The sequence below is a fragment of the Triticum urartu genome, unplaced genomic scaffold, assembly GCF_056163025.1.
Source record: "Triticum urartu cultivar PI428250 unplaced genomic scaffold, HENAU_Tu73 scaffold2, whole genome shotgun sequence".
In the NCBI taxonomy this organism is placed as follows: domain Eukaryota; kingdom Viridiplantae; phylum Streptophyta; class Magnoliopsida; order Poales; family Poaceae; genus Triticum; species Triticum urartu.
In genome coordinates this window covers 4912991-4924290 of record NW_028260368.1, presented here as the reverse complement: position 1 = coordinate 4924290, position 11300 = coordinate 4912991, and the positions used below count along the sequence as shown (strand labels likewise).

Here is an 11300-nt window from a genome sequence, read left to right as displayed (position 1 = left end):
GGAGAGATGGCTGAGTGGACTAAAGCGGCGGATTGCTAATCCGTTGTACAATTTTTTTGTACCGAGGGTTCGAATCCCTCTCTTTCCGCTCCCTTGGATCATTTGGGACTTTCGAATTGGAAAGAATTCTGACCCCCGGATTTTCTCATAGATAAATGTACGAAACAAATCCAATAAGAAAAAAAAAAACTGAATTTTTACTCCTCGCGTCCAGGATTCCGTCCTGGGTCATTAGATAAGAATCCAAAGATAAAGAGTGAAACAAAGAATATCACTACTGTATAAACAAAAAGTTTGAGAGTAAGCATTACATAATCTCCAAGATTTTTTTTTAAGGAATAGATTACCAGTTTTTCCTTACCACACGGATCCACTAGGATGGTTTTTTTTTATACCTAAAAATGCAAAAAAGAATTCTTGAAAAAAATTGCAAGAATTCTTTTATAATAAGCACTCTTATCAATAGCAAAAATAGGGTTAGGTGGTTAGGTATTGTGTAGGTACCTTTAGGTACCTGCTCAACCTAGGTGCAGGGGAGTAGAAAGGCTGATCCAAATTTATTGCTGTAGCTACCCATTCAATGTAGAAGAATTTAAATTTTAGAATCGAAGGTTCATAATATAAAAATATAAAACTTCTCGGCTTTTACCCATTTTAAAATTTTTTTGGAATGAACACATCATTCAATTTGGCATACAGAGTACTAAAGATTTCATCGAAAACTTACAGCAGCTTGCCAAACAAAGGCTAATAGAAAAAAGAATAGAGGTATAACAGGCATAATATCCACGATTGGATTGAAAATAGCATAAGCTTCGGGTAATTTGGCAAAGAAAAAACTAGTAGGATAAAGAACAGAATTAAAACAGATACAGGTTAAACTAAGTATATTAGGCATAACAAGCATTTCATTCTTGTAGAGTAAATAATTGGATTTTTCTTGAGTTATTTTTTTAAGGGAAAGAAGGAAAAGGCAGATTCAAAATCTTTTTTCTTCGGACTTTCCCAAACACAAAATACCTCCTTGTATTCGCACTCTCAAATGAGAGTGGAATAAATTCGACTTTCATATAATATCTTAATAGAATTCCATGTAATGATCAATGCATTTTTTTGATTCTATATTATCCGCATGTGTAGAATACTAGCAAGAGAATATCCCTCCTTTTTTATGTAATTGAAATGGTATTGACGAATAACAAATAAACATACTAGTGTTTATTAGTGTCGCATAAAACCCGAAATGGGGCGTGGCCAAGTGGTAAGGCAGCGGGTTTTGGTCCCGTTACTCGGAGGTTCGAATCCTTCCGTCCCAGATTGTTTCTGATGAAACAAACGGTGAAATCATATAGTATTCCGTACGAGACAAAAGTTTATTAAAGAGAATAATGATATCTTATTCTTTCTCAGAAAACATAATAAAGTCTTAAGTCCAGTCAAATTGACTATCTTTATTTTCATGAAAAAATGGGATCTATCAAGCACATTCAGGATATGCCTCTACTATAAAATCACTTAGTCATATTTTTTTCTTCCTTTTGGTATTCGAGTTGAAGAAGTACGAGAATTCTATAACTACCAAAAACTTTCAATCTTTTCATTGGAATAGTTTATTTAGTTATTATAGTTAATTGTTTTTGGTACTGAAAAAATATATTACTACTAGAATTCTAATTCTAGTAATTAAATTAATTAAACTTTTTTGGAGGTTGATAGTTTATTTATTGAGGAAGAGTCAATCCTTCTTTTCTCACTTCAAGATTGATCATCTCGAGCCATCCGTTGAGGGTGGAAATTTAAGAATAAATAAGTTTTAAGCAAACTTGTTTAGTCGTCTTTTTCAAACTATGTTTCATTCATATGATAGAATTTTAATATGGGTTTAAATAAATTGGATCTTGGCGGAGGCTTCCCGGATAAATACTTACTTTCTTTTATCCATATTGCTCCATAGATAGCAAGTTTTAATTAGTATAAAAAAACTAAACCAATGACTATTCATGATTCCATCCATATTGGATCAATTCTCTATACCACTTTGCAATGAAAAGAGGAATGTTTGTTATGGTAAAACTTCGTTTAAAACGATGTGGTAGAAAGCAACGTGCGACTTGAAGGACATGATCGATTGTGGATTTTGCTATCCATCATTTTCCATAGTAATGAAAATGCTCTTGGCTCGACATAGCCTGTTCTATTCGTTCCGAACCAAATTTGCGCTGGGTTTAAGTAACATAGTACACGATGGAGCTCGAGAGGACAGAATTTTTTTTATCAAGGGAAAGAATCTAGGGTTAGTGAAAACTAATAAATTAGGCCAACTTTGTCAGTCTATCCTTAATATAGAAATAAATCGAAAGGTTAAAATAAGAAGAAAGTCCAATAAAAGTATATCAGAATCAATCCCTCTTATTAGATTTCTATAGAAGAGATAAATGCTTTATCGAAGGAAATAAGAAAAAAGGGTATGTTGCTACTCTTTTGAAAGAAAAAAATAGGAATTCCCGAAGTAATGTCTAAACCCAAGGATTTCACAAATCAAAGATAAAGGATTCCAGAACAAGTAAACACAATTTTCAATTGTCTCAACAACAGAGTTGGATTAGAATAAGGAATAAAAGTCAATTCGTTCGAAATGAGACAAAGAAAAGAGTTTAAAGACGACTCAAAAATTTTGGAAGGATTTTGCCTTCGAAGTTTGTCAGGCAAAATTAGCCCACTTGAGTCATGAGTATAAATGAAATTTGTTTTTTCTGTAAGGAAATTAATGCACGTCATAGTCTAATTTCTATTATTATCGACAGAAATTCGAATCATTTTCTCGAGCCGTATGAGGAGAAAACCTCATATACGTTTCTAGGGGGGGGCGTTGTTTATCTACATCTATCCCAATAAGCTGTCTATCGAATCGTTGCAATTGATGTTCGATCTCGAAGAGAAGGAAGAGATCTTCAAAAAGTAGGTTTTTATGATCCGATAAAGAATCAAACTTGTTTAAATGTTCCAGCTATTCTCTATTTCCTTGAAAAGGGTGCTCAACCAACAAGAACTGTTTATGATATTTTAAGGAAGGCAGAATTCTTTAAAGAAAAAGAAAGAACTTTGAGTTAATTGAAGAACTAAATGAATCAAAAAATAGGATAGGAGAAGATTATTAGTATTCCTAGTTGTCTAATTATTTAGACACAATTTACCTCTTTTTTAATCCTATTTGGATTTATATTATATCGTGCCAATCCAACATAAGCCCCTATTTTATTTACTTTTTCTATCTAATTTGTTTTCTTACCATTGTATTTCCATTGACAAAGGTCTATTGAACAAATAGAATTTGTAGATAGATGGGTCTCTTTATCCTCACTCCATATTCAATTTTTCCGCCTACACTTCGCTCAAATGATAAGGGTGTTCCTCTTGCATGTATTCTCATACAATATAATATATATTTTTTATAATATATATTTTTTGTTAATAAAAATCGCTAAAAATAAGGAGAATTTGGCCATCGTGATTAGGGTCGCTCTTTTTTTAACTTTACTTTAGTGGAATTTCACCGGACCTGTTCGTTTTGGCATTTGAGTGTTTTTCATGGTCGATAAAAAAAATCTTTTGATGTCTTGCTAGTTCAATGTTTTGACAGAAGCGCGCGGTGTAATTCCATTGATTTTTGGATTTCGATCGTATCTAAGATCCTTTTTTTATCTGGGTTGCTAACTCAATGGTAGAGTACTCGGCTTTTAAGTGCGACTATGATCTTTTACACATTTGGATGAAACAACAAATTCGTCCAGACTCTTGGTAGAGTCTAGAAGACCACGACTGATCCTCAAAGGTAATGAATGGAAAAAATAGCATGTCGTAATAAAATCAATCTTTTTTGAATGGAATCCAAAATTACGATTTTCTGGGTCTAATGAATAAATGGATAGAGCCTGGCTCCAATTCTGGTAAAATAAAAAGCAACGAGCTGAACTTCCTAATTGGAATGATTCCCCGCTCTAATTAGACGTTAAAAATAGATTAGTGCCGGATGCGGGGAAAGGTTGGGTTTTCCTATGAGTGGACCCTTTATTTTTTCTTTTTTTTTTTAGAAATCCTAATTATTCTTGATTATGGATTGAATAAGGGATGTTATGGATTGAATGTGTAAAAGAAGCAGTATATTGATAAAGAGGCTGTATTCCAAAGTCAAAAGAGCGATTGGCCTGCAAAAATAAAAAACTTGTTCTGTTCTTTTTTTTTAATTAGAACAAACATAAACTAATTGGGTAGAAAAGGAGCAGAAAAAGATCTGTGGATTAGACTCCCTTTCTTTCCAGGGTTTGTATTAAAAATGCAACACCCTGTTCTGACCATATTGCACTATGTATCATCATTCGATAAACCGAGAAATGCTTCTTCTCTCTGATTCAAGTAGAAATACAAATGGAAAAATTCGAAGGGTATTCAGAAAAACATAAATCTCGTCAACAATACTTTGTCTACCCACTTCTCTTTCAGGAATATATTTATGCATTTGCCCACCATTATGGATTAAATGGTTCTGAACCTGTGGAAATAGTTGTTAGTTGTAATAACAAGAAATTTAGTTCACTACTTGTGAAACGTTTAATTATTCGAATGTATCAGCAGAATTTTTTGGATAACTCGGTTAATCATCCTAACCAAGATCGATTATTGGATTACAAAAATTATTTTTATTCTGAGTTTTATTCTCAGATTCTATCTGAAGGGTTTGCGATCGTTGTGGAAATCCCATTCTCGCTACGGGAATTTTTTTGTCTGAAAGAAAAAGAAATACCAAAGTTTCAGAATTTACGCTCTATTCATTCAATATTTCCCTTTTTAGAAGACAAATTTTTGCATTTGGATTATCTATCACATATAGAAATACCCTATCCTATCCATTTGGAAATCCTGGTTCAACTCCTTCAATACCGTATCCAAGATGTTCCATCTTTGCATTTATTGCGATTCTTTCTCAACTATTATTCGAATTGGAATAGTTTTATTACTTCAATGAAATCCATTTTTTTTTTTCAAAAAGAAAATAAAAGACTATTTCAATTCCTATATAACTCTTATGTATCAGAATATGAATTTTTTTTGTTGTTTCTTCGTAAACAATCTTCTTGCTTACCATTAGCATCTTCTGGAACTTTTCTGGAACGAATCCACTTTTCTAGGAAGATGGAACATTTTGGGATAATGTACCCTGGTTTTTCTCGGAAAACCCTATGGTTCTTTATGGATCCTCTTATGCATTATGTTCGATATCAAGGAAAGGCAATTCTTGCATCAAAAGGCACTTTTTTTTTGAAGAAGAAATGGAAATGCTACCTTATCAATTTCTGGCAATATTATTTCTGTTTTTGGACTCAGCCGCGAAGAATCCATATAAACCAATTAGCAAACTCTTGCTTCGATTTTATGGGGTACCTTTCAAGTGTACAAAAAAGTTCTTTGTTAGTAAGGAATCAAATGCTGGAGAATTCATTTCTAATAGATACTCGAATGAAAAAATTCGATACCATAGTCCCCGCTACTCTCCTCATAGGATACTTATCAAAAGCTCAATTTTGTACTGGATCGGGGCATCCTATTAGTAAACCCATTTGGACAGATTTATCAGATTGGGATATTCTTGATCGATTTGGTCGGATATGTAGAAATCTTTTTCATTATCATAGTGGATCTTCGAAAAAACGGACTTTGTATCGACTAAAGTATATACTTCGACTTTCATGTGCTAGAACTTTAGCTCGTAAACATAAAAGCACGGTACGAACTTTTATGCAACGATTGGGTTCGGCATTTTTAGAAGAATTTTTTATGGAAGAAGAGCAAGTTTTTTCTTTGATGTTCACCAAAACAACTCTTTTTTCTTTCTGTGGATCACACACTGAGCGTATTTGGTATTTGGATATTATACGTATCAATGACCTGGTCAACCCTCTTAATTAATCATTAGACGAAATTAAGAAACAGGAAAGGGTTGATAAATGATCAAGAAAAAACTTTTCTATTTTTCATTCTGAAATGTTCTTTTTATTATAATAAAGAGTAGGTGAATCAACTTACTAATTAAAAAAATTAGTAGAACTTCCTCTTTGGAATAGAAATTGGCTATTTCTACATAGGGAAAGTCGTGTGCAATGAAAAATGCAAGCACGATTTGGGGAGGGATTTTTCTCTATTGTAACAAGGAAGAATTATCTACTCCATCCGACTAGTTCCGGGTTCGAGTCCCGGGCAACCCATATAGAAAAGACCCATCAAAGTTTTTCACTTTGACTCACTTCATTTACAAATACAAAATTATTGGTTTGGTTAATTTAGTTATATGGATAGCTAATCTTTGGGCTGACTTGGTTGACATTGGTATATAGTCTATGTTATACTGTTAAATAACAAGCCTTCTATTATCTATATTCTAGTTAATACGTGTGCTTGGGAGTCCTTGCAATTTGAATAAACCAAGATCTTACCATGACTGCAATTTTAGAGAGACGCGAAAGTACAAGCCTGTGGGGTCGCTTCTGCAACTGGATAACTAGCACTGAAAATCGTCTTTACATCGGATGGTTCGGTGTTTTGATGATCCCTACCTTATTGACCGCAACTTCTGTATTTATTATCGCCTTCATCGCTGCCCCTCCAGTAGATATTGATGGTATTCGTGAGCCTGTTTCTGGTTCTTTACTTTATGGAAACAATATTATCTCTGGTGCTATTATCCCTACTTCTGCGGCGATCGGATTGCACTTTTACCCAATTTGGGAAGCTGCATCTGTTGATGAGTGGTTATACAATGGTGGTCCTTATGAGCTAATTGTTCTACACTTCTTACTTGGTGTAGCTTGTTATATGGGTCGTGAGTGGGAACTTAGTTTCCGTCTGGGTATGCGTCCTTGGATTGCTGTTGCATATTCAGCTCCTGTTGCAGCTGCTACTGCTGTTTTCTTGATTTACCCTATTGGTCAAGGAAGCTTTTCTGATGGTATGCCTTTAGGAATCTCTGGTACTTTCAACTTTATGATTGTATTCCAGGCAGAGCACAACATCCTTATGCATCCATTCCACATGTTAGGTGTAGCTGGTGTATTCGGCGGTTCCCTATTCAGTGCTATGCATGGTTCCTTGGTAACCTCTAGTTTGATCAGGGAAACTACTGAAAATGAATCCGCTAATGAGGGTTACAAATTTGGTCAAGAGGAAGAAACTTATAATATTGTGGCTGCTCATGGTTATTTTGGCCGATTAATCTTCCAATATGCTAGTTTCAACAACTCTCGTTCTTTACACTTCTTCTTGGCTGCTTGGCCTGTAGTAGGAATCTGGTTCACTGCTTTAGGTATTAGTACTATGGCTTTCAACCTAAATGGTTTCAATTTCAACCAATCTGTAGTTGATAGTCAAGGTCGCGTTATTAATACTTGGGCTGATATCATCAACCGTGCTAACCTTGGTATGGAAGTAATGCACGAACGTAATGCTCACAACTTCCCTCTAGACTTAGCTGCTGTTGAAGTTCCATCTATTAATGGATAAGGTTTTTCTGCTAACATATAAGAATTTTTGAAGACAGAAATACCCAATATCTTGTTCTAGCAAGATATTGGGTATTTCTGTCTTTATTTTGAATCTTTTTTTCTTCTTAATCTTTCTATTCAGAATTCAGTTAACGACGAGATTTAGTATCCTTTCTTGCATTTTCATAACTCGTGAAATGCCGAGTAGGCACGAATTCCCCCAATTTGCGACCTACCATAGGATTTGTTATGTAAATAGGTATATGTTCCTTTCCATTATGAATCGCGATTGTATGGCCAACCATTGTGGGTAGAATGCTAGATGCCCGGGACCACGTTACTATTGTTTCTTTCTCCTCCTTCATATTGACCTTTTCTATCTTTGCCAATAAATGATGAGCTACAAAAGGATTCGTTTTTTTTCGTGTCACAGCTGATTACTCCTTTTTTCCTTTTTAAAGAGTGGCATTCTATGTCCAATATCTCGATCGAAGTACGGAGGTCAGAATAAATAGAATAATGATCAATGGAAAAAAGAAAAAAATCCTTTAGCTGGATAAGGGGCGGATGTAGCCAAGTGGATCAAGGCAGTGGATTGTGAATCCACCATGCGCGGGTTCAATTCCCGTCGTTCGCCCATCGCATTATTGCAAATTCCAAAAATGCAATTTTCCATATTCCTAGTTACGTATTTACTTACGGCGACGAAGAATAAAACTATCGCTATATTTTTTCCTTTTCCTAGTTCTTCTTCCAAGCGCAGGATAACCCCAAGGGGTTGTGGGTTTTTTTCTACCAATGGGAGCTTTCCCTTCACCGCCCCCATGGGGGTGGTCCACAGGGTTCATAACTACCCCTCTTACTACGGGGCGTTTACCTAGCCAACACTTAGATCCGGCTCTACCCAAACTTTTTTGGTTCACCCCAACATTACCCACTTGTCCGACTGTTGCTAAGCAGTTTTGGGATACTAAACGGACCTCCCCAGATGGTAATCTTAAAGTGGCCGATTTACCCTCTTTTGCAATGAGTTTCGCTACAGCACCTGCTGCTCTAGCTAATTGCCCACCCCTTCCACGTGTGATTTCTATGTTATGCATGGCCGTGCCTAAGGGCATATCGGTTGAAGTAGATTCTTCTTTTCTCTCAAAAAACCCCTTCCCAAACTGTACAAGCTTCTTCCAAAGCATACGGCTTTCTAGATGTATATGACGATCTCTAGACAGATGGATCTTATATGAATCATATGATGAAGTACCACATGAGTGGATATATAGGAAAGGAATCCAAATCTGCCGAATCGCTCATGTTATGATCTTCTACATCCTAGGTCTCTGCGTTCCGTCATCTGGCTTATGTTCTTCATGTAGCATTCAGATCGAATGACTCTATGAAATTACGTCGATACTTCCACATATTATGGGTAACGTAGGAGACATCCCTATTTTCCCCCGGGGGTCTTAATTACCACTGCTTAGCTTTCAATTTGCCTCTGACCATCAAATTAAATGTGAATAACCCGTCCTCCTCTCTTTGAAACAAGGGGCGCTTCCGGTTCTGTGCGTGCTTCAAACAATTTTGTCTTCTCCATATTACCATATCTCTAGAGCCAATAATTTTCTATGAGGAACTACTGAACTCAATCACTTGCTGCCGTTACTCAACAGTTTTCTGTTGAGGTCTATCCCGTAGAGGTAGTCAAATTGGATCAGTGATCGATTTCTAGGTTTCGTCGTAAACCTAATTGGTTACTTCCAATTACGTAAATCAATAGTTCAAACCGCACTCAAAGGTAGGGCATTTCCCATTGATATAGGAACTTTTGTACCAGAAACAATAGTATCTCCAATTATAGCCCCTCTGGGATGTAAAATATATCTCTTCTCACCATCCCCATAGTGTATGAGACAAATGTATGCATTTCGATTAGGGTCGTATTCTATGGTTACGATTCTACCAGATATGTCTTTTTGATTCCGTCGAAAATCTATTTTACGGTATAGGCGCTTATGACCTCCCCCTCTATGCCTTGCGGTAATGATTCCTCTGGAATTACGACCTTTACCACAACGGTGCCGTCCATGGATCAAATTATTTCGTGGATTGGATTTCACTTGCCTGTCTACGGTTCCCTTGCGTGTGCTCGGGATAGGTGTTTTGTATAAATGTTTCGCCGTATTATTAAGTATTCTCCTTTAGTTTTTTTCTCTATCTAGAAGTGGAATAGAATAACCCGGTTGAAGGGTAATGATCATACGTCTGTAATGCATTGTATGGCCCAGAATAGGTCCTATTCTTCTACCTTTTCCAGGTAGTCGATGGCTATTCACAGCTACCACCTTAACACCAAAGAAGAGTTCGACCCAATGCTTTATTTCTGTCTTAGTGAATCCCGATTCGACATTAAAAGTATATTGATTCTTTCCCAATAAACGAAGACTTTTTTCTGTAAATACTGCGTATTTGATTCCATCCATAAATCGACTTTCCCTCCTATGCTCTGAGTTCCAGTATCGATAAGAATTCGAGTTCTTATTGTTCTTATGTTATGGTATGAATATACCATACCAATTCGTTATGTATGGATGATGGATGAGATTCCATGGATAGAGAGCCAGTTCCAATAGACTTATGGAATGTTCCCGTTCGTGTGCATCCAGCAGGAATTGAACCCGCAAATTTACCAATTATGAGTTGGGCGCTTTAACCATTCAGCCATGGATGCTTAACAGGGATCATCGTACATCGTAAATAACCAATTTTCATATAGAAAGACATATCATAGAAAAATGAAATCGAAAATATTCCGAGATGGCAAATATTCGGAGATGACTATGAAAACACCTCTCTGGATCCTCGAATTGAAAGAGAGATTGAGAGGGATCAAGAATCCTAATTCTCGCTATTTGGAATGGATCCAATTCTATTGAGTCTGACTCATAGTGATCATTTCTCTTTAGCAAAGAATGACCTTGGTTATCAAAGGATTGAACAACCGGGATCCATTTACTTATGATACCTAGTTGGCATTGATAACAAGGATCTAATGAATTATGAGTTTAATAGATCCTCTTTAGCAGAAAGACGTATATTCCTTGCTCATTATCAGACAATCACTTATTCCCAAACCTCGTGTGGGACTAATCGTTTTCATTTACCATCTCATGGAAAACCCTTTTCGTTCCGCTTAGCCCTATCGGGTATTTTAGTGATAGGTTCTGTAGGAACTGGACGATCCTATTTGGTCAAATACCTAACGAAAAATTACGATTTTCCTTTCATTAAGGTACGAGGGCTTCTTATTCCACAAGAACGAAAGCACCTTTTCATTCTTTCATATACTAGGGGTTTTTACTTGGAAAAGACAATGTTCCATACTAAAGGATTCGGGTCCATAACCACGAGTTCCAGTGCACTAGATCTTGTAGCACTTAGCAACGAAGCCCTATCCATTAGTATTCCACATAAGAAATCCATTCTAGAAAAAAATACAATTAGATTAGCTCTTCATAGACAAACTTGGGGTTTGCGAGCCAAGGTAAGATCGGCTCGGGATCATGGGACCCTTTTCTATCAGATAGGAGGGGCTCTTGTACAAAATAGACTTACTAAGTAATAACCCCATAGAATCTATCTATATAAAGATAAAGAGGCAATCGTGTCAGGAAGCGGGTTTTTCTTTGGCCAAAAGGTACTTCGAACTTGGAACGAGCATGAAGAGATTAACGAGACTTCTTTCTCTTTTGAGTTTTTCTGGCGGACCTGCCG

At 36.1% G+C, this 11300-nt stretch overlaps 1 non-coding gene across 1 annotated transcript; it reads left to right on the top strand.

The window, feature by feature from the left end:
- On the top strand, positions 1–88 carry TRNAS-GCU (transfer RNA serine (anticodon GCU)). The gene has a single exon. It is a non-coding gene; the product is annotated as a tRNA-Ser (tRNA).
- Positions 89–11300: the final 11212 nt, after the last annotated feature.